At 35.3% G+C, this 19,627-nt stretch overlaps 1 protein-coding gene across 2 annotated transcripts in view; it reads right to left on the bottom strand.

Moving 5' to 3' along the window:
• LOC145664348 (uncharacterized) overlaps positions 1-19,627 on the bottom strand; it is a 506,205-nt gene that overhangs the window by 86,605 nt on the left and 399,973 nt on the right. The window lies entirely within an intron of this gene.

Genomic DNA, 19,627 nt, shown 5'->3' with positions numbered 1-19,627 from the left:
GGACTGAAACAGAAACTAATTTCCGGGTCTCCAATGTTCAAAATGAAAAAAAACAAAAAATCTTCTTTATTTCCAACACTTTTTTTATTGCTTTTCTTGTTTCAAATTTACTTCTATATTTGCATTGTTGTTTTTTTGTCTTGGCCTTCCGTGCCTTAAGTTTTACTTACAATAAAATATTTTAACGACAGGTTCCATGTTAAATTATGGTTAAATAAATATAGGTTTTCTCGTGTGATTTGTTGTTTTGAACAAGTTGCTGTTCGAATTCTTGTAGCAGTTATATAGAATATTAACGTTTCTTAAACCTAGTATTTATAACTTAATAAGAAGCAAAATGGTCGAATTAGAAAGACGTAATTTTTTTCTTCAGTTTATTAATTTATTTCCCCCTTCTGATAAAATGTGAAGTAAATCTTACAATATTTTTAGCGTTTAACGGAAAACATTTCGTCCAAAGATTAGAATATATATACACGACGAGCAGTCAAAAAGTTCCCGAACTGTAGCCAAGAGCGCCGAGCCCCCCCCCCCCCCCGCAAAGCTCATGTGGGCCCCTGCATTGTATTTATAAATATACAATATTTGGCATAATTTGAATGCAATTTGTCTTAAAATCCTCATATATATATGCCTTCTGCATCTGAATGCTTCTCCCCCCCCCCCAATTTACAGAGAAATCGGCGCCTTTGACTGTAGGTTTGGCATTTGTAATGCAATCACAATAAATCATGTACAGTACAGTTCTTAGGTTGCCTAATTATGAATGTGACAAGTATGAACATTTCACAAGAGAGAGTGTACGAGTAATGGAACTGAACGGAGAAGTGTATGGTGATCAGTTGGCACAATGTTGCAGTTTGAGCAACGCGCAAAACATCAAGTCTATGCGCAAATTGGGGAAAATCTGCTTCAGAGACTTTGATAGCCTTTCCCAAAGCTGAAAATAGGTCTCAAAGGTACCCATTTCGACACCGTAGAAGAGGTCAACTCGACGGCATAACTTCGGAAGATACCAAAAAGAGACCTTTCGTCGATGTTTCCACCAATCGCAGGAGCGGTGGAACACGTGTATGTGTGTGTTTTCCGAAAGTGCCAACTTCCGAAGGCGATTAAGTAATGTATTACAACAGAATTCGGCGAACTTTCTGACTGCCCCTATACATATATATATATATATATATATATATATATATATATATATATATATATGGGTGAAAGTGAGGGGAACGTCGTCCCCACCTCAAAAAATATGTACGGCGCCCCGCTAGTTCCTAAAAAAATACAATGGGCAAAGATAGGCAGAGGGAACGACGTGACGTCATGCCGCTACACACTGTCCCCCTTTCCTTTTCGGATCCACTTTTAACCCTATATAAGCTATATGATCATGCGTAGTTTTCGAAAAAATGAAGTGAAACTGATACTGAAACATATCTTCATCAAGCTCTTAATAATGACATCAACAAGACGATAGTACATAGTACGGTCAATGAGATATAGCCTGAAAGTATAATTAACTCTTACATTTTAATTTTGTACGTTTAATTAAAATATTGTCCACATCTGAAACATACAAAAGTTGATAGATTACATTGACCTGAACAAAACAATGTATTTGAGGGTAACTTCTCATCTGTAATTTTCAAGAAAATCGAAAATAATGACGTTCCTGGCGCTAAAAGTACGTCTTCGTTGGTAATAAGAATAACAATAGACAGTATGGACATGTAATTTATACGGAATGCCTTATTTATTTCGTAGCAGGTGTTAATTCGAGCTAAATAATTACTGATTTCAAGATATGGTGGTAAAACCACAAAACCTAAACAACAATTATTGTCAAACTATCACTTACTTACTGCTCATTATGCTCAAACATTTTTCACCCTAATTTATATACCTCTCATCACCCATCACCGTTGGTTACAGAGCTTGTAGGTTAACCCCACAAATTATTGTGTAATCAATTTATAACTTGCAGCATTCGCCTGACTCTGTACTTACAATTCTCAACAAAACAGTATACAGACATAATTACTGGATGGCCCATGGACATTTTTTTTAAACCAAAAAAAAAAAAAAAAAAAAAACCTTTTGCCATTATTATTCTATTTCAGACAGTTTTAATTTTGCTAATGACTTTATTATCTGCGTACTTTGTACGTACGAAACCACATTGATAAGATACCAGATTGTATCTACTGTTGTTCGTCTTTCACTTCTTTACGCTCGACTACTTGTACACGGTGGTCCGGAAGTTGGCGAACCCCCATCCACTTTAGTTTCAACAGTATAGTGTTAGTTATGGTAGAATGTCTATACACAGTTACATTGAAGTCTCAAGAGTCATAAGTCATAACCATCGGTATGATCACCATTGCATGTCGTAACACAGCTGACTTCTGCACCAAGTTCTCGTACGTGTTTTGCGGAAATACTCCGGACTCACGAGGGTGAAGGAGTGTTTATGAACATGGATAGCAATGTTGCCAAAGAATGCCATGCAATGTTACCAGACAATACCAAGCAATGTTACCAAACAATTGTGGATAAAATATAAAACCGTCAGAAAACACCAATTAGGGATACGCTCACTTCCGGACCACGCTGTAAGTATGACCACGCTGTAATATACGACTATCTCCGCATGCGACCAGCATTAAATAATACACATGTAATATAGTTACATCTCACAGTACCGCTGCTAAAAGGGACTGTTTACTCTAAGCAATACAAATCCATGATTAAATATTGAATATCGGTTTATTATTATTATTATTATTATTATTATTATTATTATTATTATTATTATTATTATTATTATTATTATTATTATTATTCGATCAATAGTTACCGAGGAATAAAGTGCCACAACAAGCCCAGAGGAGCCGAGCCTGTCTCTGGCCAAGCTCGGCCACAAAATTTAGCGAACTTTATTCTCTACAGTCTAGAGGATTGGTCTACTTGCTCACCAAATTTGATTCAAATCCGGCCAATAGTTACCATGAAATAAAGTACCACATACAAACACACATACACTTGCCTGGAGTGAAACTACAAGCTGCCATATGATTATGCCAGGAACTAATGAGTTTTTACGTTATATTACAATAAAATACTTCATAGGAAAAGTGCTATATAGGCTAGGTATGAAGTTCCTACATTCTACATTTATTACATGAGAGGCTTTGTATAGATAAATAAGGTATTTCTTAACTAGTACATTAAACATGTCACAAGAAAATTCAATGTTAAGTTTGAGCGAAATGTTATACTTTAAACTACACTTCATTGGTTTTTAGATTACTTGTAAAACAGAGAAAAAGAGGAAAAATCACACAGTAGAAAGGATGAATGAACAATATTGTAACGCCTGATTCGAAGAGTTGTGTGATGAAATGATAAGATGATGGGTAAATATGAATTAAAAGAAAATAATACGAAGGGGAAATGATTAATATTGTTTTCAACATATAAAACTTACTCTAACATATAAAACTTACTAATAATAGCGAGTATTTGGTTTAATCACGCACGAAGATATACAAAAGTTCGATTTAATATTAATCTCAAGAAATGTCAATTCGCTTATTAGCTGTGGTAAGAAATGTCAATTCGCTATTAGCGGTGGTATTCATTTCGGCCACCACCCAATCGCTTGAGATTGAAATTTTCGTCGTGGAAGACAACTGGAGAATAGACATTGGTATTTTCACCTACGTCTCCCTGCAAGTTTTCCCAAATACGGCAGTGTTTGAGATGTCGTTTTAGAAGTCGAAAGACACAAAAATCCTTAATGTCATCTAAGTATGAATGTTTGTTCTCCATTTCGTAAAAGCGATGGGATATTCGAATGGTGTCATTCACACAAATGTGATAAATTATGTGCCGAAAATTAGGACCATAATGGCCAACTGCAATTTGTCACCTTCACCAACCTTATGGTTTACCAAGTTCCCACCTATATCCCGAACGCTTCACATATGAGCTTTTAGTGATAGGTGAATATATCGAGCCGGACAACGAACATTCCACTAAAAGTTACGTTCTTTAAGAACTGAACGGCCATTTAACTGCTAGATGTTTACACGGCTGTAACCAGTGTTTCTTTCAGACCTGTTTTTGTGGGAGTACTGCCCCCCGGAGCTCTGAGAGTGTCCCCCGGAGCAGAGCAAATATAAAATATTATTTATACTATAATAATAAATAGCATAGTATCAGTAGTGCCCCCCCCCCCGGAGTACTAAGTGTGTCCTCGGAACATTGTTTCTGAAAGAAACACTGGGTAACATAAATGTTGTAAATATATTACAGCTAATAATTCCAGAAAAGAGTCTTATTTCTTAAAGTAGAATTAAAACAATCTCTGACTAAATCATACTGTTTTACTAAAATAATGCATGTGTAACAGTTTCGCTAATTATCTATACCTCTTGGCTTCATCCGACGCAGTACCTATTCGCAATAGGATAATGGTCCGGATGACGCCAAGACGGTATACTGTAGTACTTAGCGAAACTGTTACACATGAATTATTTTAGTAAAACAGTATGTACCCTAGCTCAGAGATCGTTTTAATTCTACTTTAAGTTACTAAAGCAAAACTATTATGGACCAAATAGTTATTGGATTAACTTTTATTCCTATTCAAGTAAAGCTAAAAATAGGGGGAAAATATTGTAATTTCTCAATACTTTCGGGAGTTGCATTGCCTACTACGTACGTTCTCGGGGTCATTGAGTTATGTTTATTGCCTCTCAACAATTTTAATAATGTGACAAGAGAAATAGTTATAAAAATAAATTTAAATATGCATAATAAGATAATTATGTAAAGAAAATTCATTTATACGAGATTCGGCTCAAACAAAGAATGCCATAAAGTAACGGTACTAAGAAGTGAGCTTAAAATTAATACCAAAGGGATAAAAGGAATAACAAAATATAAAAAAAGACCCAAATGTAAAAGATTTGGGGAGGAAGGAGCAAAAATAAGGGAGGAAAAAGTAATAAAATAGAAGAATTGTAAGAGGAAGGGTTCAAAGGAACGATCATAAAGTTGCCGAACGAGACCGCAACGAATTTCTGGTTAGTCAGGCTTATAATAAATAACAACGTTATGTCGGTAGCGAATGCAACTCGAAATGGAGCACGACGTTTTAAACAAGTGAATTACGGCGAGTGTAGCTTTCCTACATCATATAACAGCGTATTATAACACAGGCTCCACAAACGTACTTGGCGTAACGCATACAGACAAATATTTTCCAATAAGAAAAAGAAGAAGGGGGGAAACAGTTAACGCGAACAGAAAGATGACTCCGGCCCCTTTAGATTTGAAAGCAGTTTAGACGATGAAGACAGCACGCAGGGTTGCCATTGGTTTTCACAGAAGTTAGGGAAATACGTATTTTTAAAAATATTTAAATAGAGGTTGATTGATGGATTGTAGTTCTTAACATATATTTTCAACAGCGAGGCTATATAAGACAGGATACAACTTCAAGTGGAATCTGTATCACTGCTGGATTTTTTTTTATCTGAGACTAGCAAACTATCTCTGCTGGAATCGCCCAGTAAGTCCAAAACCATAATAGGCCTATTTGAGGAAAATAAGGCACTTGTGAAGTACTGTATTGAAGTAAGCTTCGAAAAGTTTTGCGATCTGAGGAAAATATATCATTATGGATTTAATTAACTGTCTTCGAAAAAAAATCCTGTATTCTGGGGGCATTGTGGCTTGGCTATAGGGCACTCATCTCTGGTGCATGGTCCCTGGTTCTATCCAAGACTATGTGATTTTGTGATTGACAGTATCGTGTCCATGGGTTTTCTCAGGTTCTCCCCCATTCTCATTTCACTAATTATTTCATAACCCCATTCTCTTTCACTAATCATTCACTTCTTTTAGCCAAAGGATGTAACTGTGAAATGTAAAACTAGACATTTCATTTCATATACTAACATGTGGTTAGGATTGCCTATGGAACAAAAGTTGAGAATCTCGTCTCGAAAATATGTCTTAAGAGTGAGTTTCGTCTCAGAAAATGTATCTATTTGTATTGCACCTCTCAATGTCATCTCGTACCCCGTCGCAAAAATTCTGTATCCTCTTGTCACGCGGAAAACCCTTTTGGACTTAAATCATTTCTACTTGGCTTCCACTCCTCACATCCGACATGGGCGGACAAAAGAAATGCCTGTCATTCTAATCTACTTTATATGCTTATATTTTTCACTCTCCTCTCACCACCAAGGTTATAAGATGTGAAATAGAATTGAATATGGAACCGCTTGTTCTACCGGGCATTCGATTCGAGACCACGATCACCAAAGGAAAAAATGGTAACTACTCGGTTATTAAAGAGTCCAGGACCTACACTAAAGCTCCCTGACATTACCGCTACGAGATGTGACCAAACACCGAGCTTTCAGTTGGCTAATGTACAGCCAGTACATCGGCTCATATCACTGTTATTTTTGGCTTTATAGACCGGAGTTTGCTTACTCTTAATTCATGTAGCTCCTTAATTACTTTACAGTGATGGTTAACGCCGAAAAATCCATACCTTGCCGCGAATCGAACCAGAAACCACTCGCATAAAAATCCAGGCGCGCTAGCCAGCCAAACTCTAAACTAATATTGATAATATATTTTTTGAATAATCACTATTCGAATACTTGTTAGAAGTTTTTTCCTCATATAACCCCTTGTTATGAACTGATTAATTCATTGACGAAGAGTTGATGGAAGAGTCATTTTGAGAACTGTATGCCTCTACACAAGCTATTTGTTATTCCAGTTGTTTGAACAACTAGTTAAATGAAATTTGATAAACGTACTTGAATACCTACTGAAATACTCAAACTTCAAAAGTACCACTTTGAACCTTTTATAGCTTCTTGAAAAATGTCCCATGATTGTGTTCTGTAGGCTGAAGGAGACGGATGACTGTTGGAAACATGCAAGTATTGGTGGAATGAGAATGGGGAAGGAAACAACAGACACCCCACCCAGGCACCCACGGATATGATATTGTCCACCACAAACTCGCATGGCTTGCGATCGAACCAGGGAGCCCTCGCTACAGAAAAGAGCACACTTCCACTAAGCCACTGTAGCTTCTTGAGACGATTCAAATAATTTCAATACAATTCATAAATTGCAATGTCGGATTTTACGAGCCTTTTTTATACAGAAGCTCGAAAGCTAGGGAACCCTTCCTACTTGTCTAGTGGTAGCGCGTGTGCCTTTGGTGCATGAGATTCCTGGTTCGATTTCCAGTGGGAGATCATGAAAAATTTAGTTTCACAATCATTCACTCACATTACCATACGTATTCTTTAACTGTGGGGCATTAAACTTTTTTTTTTTAAATCATTTCGAAAGCCAGAGTAAGGTTCCTTCTGCACTTGTATTAAAACAAACTGATCTTTTAATTTTATTTTCATATTATTAATTTATATTTGATATTGTCACGCAATTGTTCCCAATATCAAACAGCAATCTGATAATCTAGTGGACTGCAGTAATAATTTGATAATGCCATTAATAGAATGCTAGCTTTAATAATAGCATTAATAATACAAAAAGGCCCAAAGGGATTACTCAAACTATCCCAATACTTTGAGAAAGTTTAGTCGAGAATTTAAAATGGTAAAAATGTTTGGAAAACTGATCCATTTTAACTACACGCCTGGACCATTGGTAATGTAACACAAGAAAAGATAGGCTCAAAAAATTTAAGACTACTTAGCAACCCTGCGTACGACAGACACTAAAAAGTAAAGAATGTGCCAACTTAACGGGGTTAGCACACTAACAAAAGAAAGTCATTTCGCGCATGAGAGTTCTTCTACACTACCCTTTTCTATTATTTTTTTTCTAATAGTTCCTCTTGTTTTTAAAACATATTAAGGAAACATGTTGAGTACACCGTCATCATTTAGTCAAAAGCTTCTTGAAGAACCATTGTAACTGATAGTAACTATAGTTATGTATGGGTTACCAAAAACTATATGATAGGTGCAGACATTATTTATTCCAAATCACGGCATCATAATAACAATAATAACAATGAAAGGAAATAAAACAGATCCCATATGTATGTGCTAAGGTTTGTGATTAATAATTAGGTAATAAATGTCTGTAACAGGAAAGAAATTTACAACCAGCAAAACTTTTTTTTTCTTTTATTGAATGCAATATAAAAGTCCAAATGCACAGACAAGTACAAAGACTTATTTGTCCCTTCAAATACTAACGACGTTATTTCTTTTTAACAGTGATCGCTGTGCCAAAGTAATACTAGTTTTTTCTTCTACCCAATGTGTATTATTGCAAAAAAGAAACCACATATATAAATGTGTTGATTTGTAACTACCAAGGCTAACAACTTTTTTCTTTTTAATAGAGGCCCCTTATGCTATATCTTTTTATCTGTTACTATTTCAGAAGAAATTGTGGTATCCTATTGACTTTTACGTTTGTGTAAAAGGCAATTTGTTAATTTTGATACGAAATACAAAGTTTAATGACTCTATTCCATTCTTGTTAATTTAATTATGTAAATTCAAGAAAAGAAATATAGAACCCCTTCCTCTCCAGTCTGTTTAGCGAGTTTGAAATAATTAAAAAAAAAAATAAAATAAAGCAATTTGATACAACCTAAAAACCTAAGATAGCATCAGACCAGTAGCATTCACGTTACGTGACTTGTGGAAATCGTGTGTCATAAATTAACCCTATAAATAAAATAAAATATTTTTTAAATGCCTTATTTAAAAAAAAAAACTGTATTAAAAGTAAAAAATAATTTGATTCCTTCCTGTTTTGCTTATTCCTGTTTGGCCTACTAGCCTCGCAGCCATATTTATCAAGATTTCTACGTTATCAAGATTGTAGGTGAAACAGGAATTCCTGTTTTGCCTATTCCTGTTTCGACTACAGTTAGGACAAAGGGAAATATTTGAGTTGAGGATTTTTCTTAGGGATTTTAGCTTTATATTATATGAATCCAGGATATTGATTTGATGAAAGTCGCCAAAAGGAAGTAAAAACGTTTTAGCATGAAATTAATCAGAGTTTAGGTTTAAGAGAAATGAAAAATAGAGAAGAGCTATGTTATTGTACATGTTCATTTATTTGTACTTTTTTTTTCAATCGTACACTCATATTCAGTTTTAGAAATGTATGCAATAGGATACAGTGTCAGCGTAATAAACTAAACCCATAGCTCTAGATTTTAATCTCTCCTTCAAAGTATTAAGTCGCTGATCTAAGCATTTGTACTTCAATGTCTGCACTTTTGGCTCTTCAGCAACAACATTAGACTTTCATTCTCCTGCTGTCTTCAATAACTCCAACAATGTAAATAGCCTATATTGGGATGATCATGAGACACTTTTCTATTCCGTTTTGAATGCTATCCCTCAACACTGTTAGTCGTTCTTTCCCATTTGGCACAGTTTTTTTTTTTTTAAATATTTCATACAATACAATAAATATAAATGGGTGAGAAAGGTGCCTATGAAATTTTCTTCACTCTTCCTCTTGGCTATTCCACTGTTCATTGGTGAAGTCTGACAAACTATCTCTGTGCTTATTATACTACGAAAGTCTGTGGCTTGCACTACGATAGCAATAACTTCCCGAAATAATAATAATAATAATAATAATAATAATAATAATAATAATAATAATAATAATAATAATAATAATAATAATAATAATAATAAACTACCACTGTGTTGTGCCTTACAACAAAGAAATGAACCTACTTGCAAATCTTTGGAAGTGGTTAAAATGAATCCTTGATTATCCTGTTCGTCATTTTATCCCCTAAACGTCTGGCTTCAATTGATGTTACTTGCGGCTCGCGCGACTGTACACCTGACGATTTTATGGAATCATCTCCAAGAAGAACAACAGTAGCTTTGCATCGAGTGTACATTTCATGTAAGTCTTCTCAGCATTACGCCTGTTAGTCCGACATAACTAATCTTTATATTCAGTTTGCCTCCACGCTTAGTGTTAACAGGATCAAGACGCTTGTTACAAAAATATAGTCACAAAACACTCAGAAGACAATTCTATCTGTAATTTTGAGAGATGTGCGGCACAGGCCCAGGAAAAAGCCTACGAAATTTCTGACAAGTTAGCTTTCATAATTTTGACATTTTATGCGTACCTTGGGTATATATCTAAATGAATACTGTCCGGAAAAGATTAAGAGAACTACCATATGTGGAAGTAAATGTATTGAAACAGTTTTTAATTGGTATACGCCACATCTTAAATCACGACGGGATAGACTAATAACGTTGCATAATATTGCCAACACTACAGGATCACCGACTGATAAAGAAAAATATAAAACTACTAAAGATATATACAGAAAAGAGATAAGCAGCAAAAATTACTACAAATGAAAACTTGATAAATAATTCAAAGAATAAACATGCAACATCTTGGTCTATAATTAATAAGGAAATTGGAAAATGCGCTGGTCAAGAGACTCCATACCAATATCTGTAAACGAGTTGAATGAATACTTTGTAAATAGTATAACATATTTAAGTGATAAACGAAAAGCGGTTTCCCCGAAAATCAAGAGTTTGACTTCAGAAGTTTATTTGCACAGCAAAATGTAACATTGAGTAAATTTTTTCATGGACTGCAATTAATACCAGAACAGTTTTATTAATCGTTAGTAACCTGAAACCTTCAAGCAGTGAGGATTTCTATAGATTTTCTAACTTGTTAAAGAAAATTAATTGATGTTATAATTGAATCTTTAGTTTAACTATTTAACTGGATGATTATTAGAAGGAATCTTCCTTGACTGTCTTAAATTGACGATCACTGTACCCATTCATAAGAAAAGTGATAAAAGTAAACCCAATAACAATCATCCTATATTTTTAGTGTCAACTGTATTCGAAGTTTTTGAGCAATGTATTAAAAATCAATTATAAATCTATCTAGAAACGAATAAACGGATCTACATTCGCAATTTGGATTCAGACCGGGGTTTTCCTCGACTAAGGCTGTAGAATATATAGGAACACACACATATATTAGACAATTTTGAAAGTAATTTTTATACGTGTGCAATACTGCTAGATTTGAGTAAAGTTTTCGATACAATGTCACACGATTTATTGGTTGCAAAATTATATTGTCGTGGTATCAGGGGAATTGAGTTGTCATTAATGAAGTTCTATCTTAGTAATAGGCGATTTTTTCAATTTTGAACCCTGCATTCAATAGAGCATCAAAAACTATCTGAGAAAGTGATTAAATTTTTCTCGTCACTCTTACCGTTCCCGAGATACTGGCCAAAAAATGGCCTACTTCCAGAGATTTAGAGAGCCATATCTCGGGAACCGTAAGTCATAGAGAGATCACATTGGCGTATCAATATCTAAAAGGATGGTAAATATTTGGTATCAAATAGTAACCGGTGGCCACTGTCCAACTGGCCAAAATGTTTACCATACTCTTAGGTATTGATTAACACCAATATAATCTCTCTATCGCTTACCATTCCCGTGATATTGACCAAAAAATGGCAATTTCTAGATATTTAAGAGCCATAGCTCGGGAACCATAAGTTATAGAGAGATGATATTGATGTTGATCAATTCCTTATAGGATAGTAAATATTTTTGGTACTTAATAGTAACCGGTGACAATCAATTAATATCGGTACGAAAATGTTTAACATTCTCTTAGGTAATGATTAACATCAACATCATCTCTGTATGACTTACCGTTCCCGTGATATTGGCCAAAAGATAGTTCCGATCTCGGAAGATTTAAGGAGCCAAATTTCGGGAACCGTAAGTCACACAGAGATCATAGATATTGGTGTTGATCAATACCTAAGACGATGGGAACATTTTGGTACCAAATAGTAACCGATGGCCACTGATTAACTGTCTACTGGCCAACTGCCACCGTTCTCCAGATATTGGCCAGTTCGAATTTCTAGATATTTAAGCAGCCATATCTAGAGAATTATAAGTCATAGAGAGATGATATTTTGCTAATTTTTGCGAGAAAGAGAAGAAGGTGTGAATAAAAAGATTTACTTTTACATGTAGGAACAATCACAGTTATCCTTCCCGCTCCAGCTCTCCATTCTTTTTAAGTTCGTTCTGGCAATGCTCTTGGAGCATTCTCAACTGGTTTATATTGGATTGTTATTTGACTCCTTACGTTGTACTAATTATATTTTTATTAATGTTTCATGGCAATAAGAAATCAATTTGACAACAGCGATAAAAGCACGAACCATGCCGAGGTTTAGCATTTCAAGTTTAATAAGAAGTAGACATAAATCATCCCTATATATACAGATTCATTCTACTTTTGAAGCAAGCACTGTCCGAGAATGTGGCTGCTGGAAGCAGGCAATTTAACTTTTCGGAGATTGTGGAGACGTTTAGACAATCGTATACTCGGGTTCTTAAGAGTAGGTTTAGGTCTGGCGAGGTTGGCCTTATTCCATACTTTAATGCAGTACCTCATTGCATTTATTGGGATGGTTGAAATTACAATCCAATGAAAAAAGGTGATATTAAGAGTCTCACCTGTATATTAAATATATATATATATATATATATATATATATATATATATATATATATATATATATATATATATATATATAGTCTGTGTCTGTCTAATTCGTTTTTGATGCAGTAAATCACGATTGCACTTGTGCGACAAGGCTCTATTGCGAGCCGCATATCTTTGGATTTATGTCGATGCTTTGTTCATTTCACCAAATATTTCTAACATTGAGGCCCTATCAAAATTTCTCATACGATTCTGCGAAACAGGAATCCGTAAACTTGGCAACGCTGCATAGCTTTAAGGCATTCTGCGAAACATGGGGTAACCGGAAAGAAACTAAAAGTTCTTCACTAAATTTTTTTAAAAGAAGTAATTGTATGTTATAATTATGGACTACGGTATATGGTAAGTATTAGCAGTACTAAATAAACAAGTATTTTTTTTAATGTATAAAAAAGAGCACCACAAAGTGTAGATCAATGCTGATTTTAAACATGCCAAAATATTTGCAGAATTAATGGGGGTTCCGATTATTTTGCCATGTCAGCCTTAGAAATAATATGAGAAGAATCGGCATTAAAGCACTAATGTTGCTAATAAATAATAATAATAATTATTATTATTTTGAAATTATGCAATCTCAATTGTCATTGGAGTCTTCAGATTAAGATAAACTATTTGTCGATCACAATTGTTGCGACATCGCTTTGGATTTTTAATCCTTTGATTTTTCGATTATTTTTTATTTAACATTTTTCAAAATTATTTCCTATTTCTTACACCTGAAACTTCCAAATGAATTTATTGTGAAGCTCTGCTTACTAGCATTCTTTTATGTTTATTTGCACATAATTTTAAAGAAGGCAATACTTTATCCGCTTTAATGTCTGATCACCGTGTATATGAAAAATTATATTTTTATTTCACTAGCTAGAAACATAGTATATTATTATTTAAATATATGTGTCTGTTTTTCTATACACGGGGTGTTCAGGAAATAAACCGATAAACTTCGCATACGTATTCAGAACTTCACTACAAGAAAAAAATGTATCTTCCACATTTAATTAGAAATGCCTAATTACATTGTAAAAAATCGTTGTGTTATTTCAACGAGATGCCTATGTGTTAACACGATTGTGTTAAAATATAACACAAACAAGTGGTTAGAACAACTCACTCTCCATTTGGAGTTGTGTGTCAAATGCCGGTAGTTTGAAATGACACATAATCTGTGTGTTAAATTAACACAAGTGTAGAATCTTCGGTGTTGTTTTCTGCGTGATTGCCAAATATGTTGGGCATCTAATTATAAAGGCTTATCAATTGAAGCTACAGACAAACACAGTAGAAAGAAATACTTAAACAAATCCAGGTATACGCAAAATTTTAGCTACCACATTTGTTGCATTTATAGCTTCTTTTTCTAAGCGAATGTGTACTAGAAGCAACAAACGCATCAACTTTATTAGATGGCAACTGGCGCCGATCATTTGAAAATGAATATGGAAGAACTATAAAATAAAGTAAATAGACAGTTGTCATTTTGTTATAAAATTAGGTCTACATGGCGAGCAGATTTTATCTTATCCGAACGGTTATCGTCGAATATAAATGGCTTAAAGGAGCACTCTGATTAGCCAAGTTCAAAAGACCTTCAACAATTTATCCCTGTACAAGCGACGTTTTCTTCATCGCCTTCGTGGCCAAGTCGGATGAGCACGCGGCTCGTAATTGAAAGATTAGTGGTTCGTGTCCCCCGCCACTGTAGTACATTTTTTTTACTTGTTTAAAGTGTTTTTTTTTTAGACTCAGCATAATGTAAACACATTACGCATATAGGCGATTTAACATATTTTGAGGAAGTAATTTTGTGGTACATTAACGCTTACGGCACGGCTCAACACCGGTTGTGTGTTAAAGACGTAACACACCCCCTGTGTTAAACGCCAACACCGCGGGGTATGTGTTGAACTAACACTGTATAGTGGTAGTCACACTGGAACCCCTGCCTTGTGTTAAAATTGAGTTGAATTAACACAACCATTTTTTACTGTGTATGAAGATCAAGCCAATTTAAACTAATTAGTGGAATTGATTGTAAGGTGCCTACACTGAATAAAACAGCCGACGAACTTCGCATATAGTTCAGGACCTGAATAAAAGAAAATAGTTTATTTGTTACTTTGGTCGGAAATGCCTAATTACGAAGTTGGTATCAATTTAAGGAAATGGGGTCAGTAGATTCGCGATTATCCGTGACAACTGGGATCAAGTCTACCTCGGATACGCAAAAACTCGGAGAATACGGAGATCAGCCATTATTAGATACAGTACTGCGTACTATAAATGACAGAACAAGTTTTTTTTTTTTTTAAACATATGAACTGTTTACTATGGAATACGAAAACTTATAAAAAATATTATTTTTACATACATACAGTACCACAAAAAACTTATTTTTTGAAGTTAGTAATTGTTTTCTGAGACATCTTTTGATTTCTCTATGATATTGGGATGCTATAGTAATAAACGATGAGGGCCGCGGTGGCTCAGTGGTAGAGCGCCTCTGGTGCTTGGGGTCCCTGGTTCGATCCCAGCCCCCGCCAAGTTAACTTTGTGGTGGACAAACACCGTGTGCGTAAGATTCCTCGGGGTTCTCCCATCTCCTCCCACTTTCTTCATTCCACCATTTCATTCATTACTCATCATCACCGTCTCCTTTAGCCTAACCGGCATAATCGTGGGACGTAAAACTCAAAGATTTCATTTCACTTTTTAAATAAACGATGACAAACGGCTGGGCCTGCAGATTTGCGACTTACAAGGAGAAGGCAGATTTTGGTAAGTGAACTTCGGTGCAATTTTTTCGAGTTGGTAGCGCACATTTAAAGAATTAATATTGCAAACTGGGAGGGCGCAATGGCCAAAAATAACGGAGAAAAACAGTCTTAAAGTTTTCTACTAGATGCATATATTGTACGACGCACACATTTACCAAGTGTCGCCGTGGCAAAGTCAGGAAAGTCTTTGTCTCATGAGTAAAGGGTTCTGGGTTCGAGTCATACATCTTTTTTTGCTTCAACCAATAAAGTAGCCATTTGTAACTATAAGTAAAATATTAATTCACTATATTTATAATGAATAAAACAATAGAAATTTTCAAATCACTTGTAAAATCTTTCAATGTTCCATGTTAAATACGGTAGGAACAAAATTTAATCTATTCCGTAATTATTATTGTTACTGCAGTCGTTGTGTAAAAAATGTTCTTGACGCTTCGTTTCTATGTCTGTAGGCAGTATGCGAATTACAAGGGGAATGAGGAGGAAATCTCCTTTGGTTATAGCAACATCCAGTATTAGCAAAGGGGATTTCCCCCTCAACTCCTTTGTAATTCGGAAACTGTCGAACAGATGTAGACACGCAGCGTCAAGAACATTTATTACACAACGACTGACGTAACCAGTGGCGTATTTAAGTGTGGCGCTTCCGGGCTCAGCCCCCCTCCCCGAAATGTTATATACTATATTAAAGTAAATGAAATATCTTGGAGAATTTTCACATTTCCAGGACTAAAGTTGGCAAAACTTCCCGAAATAAAATCGTAAATACGCCACTGGTCGGAACCATAATATAACTCGTGATATCAGTATATTTACTGAATAGATTAAATTTTGTTTGCCAGTTAACATGGAACATTGAAAGATTTCAAGTGATTTGAATTTTTCTATTGTTTAATTCATTATAAACATACGGTGAATTAATATTTTACTTATAGTTACAAATGCCTACTTTGTTGGTTGAAGAAAAAAAAAGTATGACTCGAACAGGAATCGAACCCGAGACACTTAACACATAAGCTACCGATTGTACTCACTCTACCACACTGTCACTTGGTAGATTCGCGCGTCGTACGATATATGCGTCGAGTAGAAAACTTTAAGACGGTTTTTCTCCGTTTTTTCTTTTTCTTTTTTTTACCATTGCTTTCTCCCAGTTTGTAATATTAATTCTTTAAATGTGTACTACTACCTCGTAAAAAAATGGCCAAGAAGTTCACTTACCAAACTCTGCCTTCTCCTTGTTAGTGATTCGGCAACAACCAACATGTGCGCCATCTCTTACAACTATAGTCTGCATTTTTTTTTTTTTTTTTTTTAAAGATTGCCTCGGTTAATCTACGGGCTCGGTTAAGCGGGACTCGGATAATCTGTCGTCTACTGTATTTGTCATATACTATTATTTTATTTATTTTGCGTTGACACAGATGAACTTTTATCTTGTATTGAGATTCTTAGGCCTATGCTAAGTTTGTCGGTTGTTTTATTCAGTGTGATCACCTTACGAAAAATTCCACTAATTACCTGAAGTTGGCACCATTTCCGTAATTAGGCGTTTCGCACCAAAGACGTAAATAAACTCTCTCTCTATTTTTTTCTTTATTTTTCTTTTATTGAGGACCTGGAAAGTCTATCGGTTTATTCTCGGAACATCCTGTATATAATACTGATGTCTCCCACCGCCAAAGGCAAAAAGATAAACCAGTACTTTGTGCATTTGTACGTAATATAACTGGCAAAGAGACAAATATTAAATTCAATACAGGAAGTGAGTTGCATAGTGCAATCAATATCTGCTTTCCCTTCACCTCTATATACACCATTCAGTAATAATTTCTCCTACATTTCTCATCCTAGTTTCATCTTTATGAATCACGTGGCAGTTGAATGCATTGATTGACAAAAACTCAATAATGAAAAAGAAATTGAATCTTTTTTAAAAAAGTAATTTTATGCTGTAGTCATGGACTATGCTCATTAATGAATGAAGGCAAAATAAGATAATTGTTATCAAAATTATTTTGACGAATGTTGCCACACTGCATATATGCAGTATTTGCTTTGTTTACCAGTGAAACTAAGTTTAAAACAAACATACATTATTATCTAATACGAAAATATAGATTAGCGCTTACAACCAGTGGCTCGCTTGTCCCTGGTGATTTGCAATAAGGATTCAAAAATTTCATCATCATTTAGTGATTTATTGTTAATCTAGAAAAAAAAGCAGAGATAAAGCTTACTATGACATCTATTTTATTGCTTCAATTTAATCAACGCATTCTAATTAGATTAATTTGCCAATTAAAATTTTCTGGGCGTCTGACAAAAAAAAATCTATACACAGGCTGTTCCAAAACAACACCGACAACGTTTGGGAGGTGATTCCTGACATCAAGATAAGACAAAAAGTATAGACCAACCTGGGTGCACAAATGTTTCTTTTCGGAGTTATAGGCTGCTGAAAACGTGAAAAAATGAACTTTAAAGGTCCATATCTCCAAAACTATAGGATATACCCAGTGGCGTATTTACGATTTTGTTTCGGGAGGGGCTTTGTCAATTTTCGGGGGGAGCTTTGCCTGAAAATGTGAAAATTCTGCAAGATATTTCCTATACTTTACTATAGTAAGTAAGATTTCGGGGGGGGCTTAAGCCCGGAAGCCCCCCCCTAAATACGCCACTGGATATACCGTATTCGGGTCAAGACTTTACTAAGGAACTAATATGTGCTCTGTCCAAAAACACATGCTTCAGAATCCTGCAGTAGTTCCGCAACAATTTTTATAGAGGTAGTTAGTGAGTACCTCAGACTATATGCCCGTAACCAAACTGCCTGTACAAAAATTGTTGCGTGAGTACCTTAGGATTCTGAAACATGCATATTTGTATAGTTCCTAAGTAAAGTCTTGACCCGACTACGGTAGGTCCCATAGTTTTGAAGCTATGCACCTTTAAAGTTCATTTTTTTTTCTGTTTTCGGCAGCCTATAACTCCGAAAGGAAGCATTTGTGCACCCAGGTTGGTCTATACTTTTCGTCTTAGTTTGGTGTCAGGAATCACCTCCCAAAGGTTGTCGGTGTTGTTTTGAAAGATCCTGTATATGAATTCTTACCTACGTGTCTTTTTCCAGAACTTTCCGGACTGAAACTGAAATATCCTACTACTGGTAATAAATCGTTCATAACATACAGTGCTATCTATAGAACAAATAATATAACAGTCAAACTGCATCAGTTCGTTGGAGGCAGTCATATGAACCCAGCGACGCAAATACACTAGTTGTCGCCCGTGGCAAGAACTCACCTTAGCGCCCCCCTGACCAACCAAACCAAAACGCTCCCTCAAATATTTGTCCAATTTTGTGCCCTCCCTATCCTGCGCCCGTGGCACAACCACCGTTTGCTCCCTCCCCCTCTAGTTACGTCAGTAGAGTGGCCAGAAGGTGACGGTTAAAAAGCCGGACACACAGAATTAGGAAGCCAGACTGTAAGAATTTGTAAACCTTTTCCTCACATATAAAAATTCAATTTATTAATTGCGCTTAGGCATCTTTGGTTCAAGCAAGCTGAGAAGGCTACATTTATATCTCAAATTCTCATTCATATTTCTCTGCTTCTCGAGCGACTTTCAATACACGCTTGTTCTGTAAGAATACTTTAAATATGTCCCTGCACGTTCCATTCCCACTTTTTCTTTTAAAGTTGAAACAAACTTGAAGTTCGGACTTAACTGTGGAGATATTAGGCCTTATGCAGAGTCGTTCTTACGCCTGATTAGTGCCATACTAAATTGTTCGACTAACATATTTCCTGCAGTAGTTAGGCCTTTAGTATGACGCTAATCATGAGCCAAACGACTCTGCATAAGGCGGATCAAGTCGTGTTGTTCTTTTGTCCAAGCAACATTCATTAATGAAAAAACCCATTCGCAATTAGTATTATGAACCGTCTTTCTTTAAATTCTCAAAGCCTTTTCCGCTTCATGTTTTCGCACGTTCGAAAAGTTTTAAATACCTTTCTTCAACAGTTGTGCAGCTCTTGTACTGATAATAAAGACACTAATAAAATGAATTGATAATTGCAAATTCTGAAATGTCTGAGACCGGAACCATCAAGTCATCAGACTAATGGAAAGTTAAACATTTATGATGAAACAACTGAAAAGCAGGACAAATGGGCGTCCGGCTCGACTACTAG

Source organism: Thermobia domestica, chromosome 11 (genome assembly GCF_964235325.1).
Source record: "Thermobia domestica chromosome 11, izTheDome1.hap1.1, whole genome shotgun sequence".
Classification (NCBI taxonomy): Eukaryota; Metazoa; Arthropoda; class Insecta; order Zygentoma; family Lepismatidae; genus Thermobia; species Thermobia domestica.
This window is presented reverse-complemented; position numbering and strand designations above follow the sequence as displayed.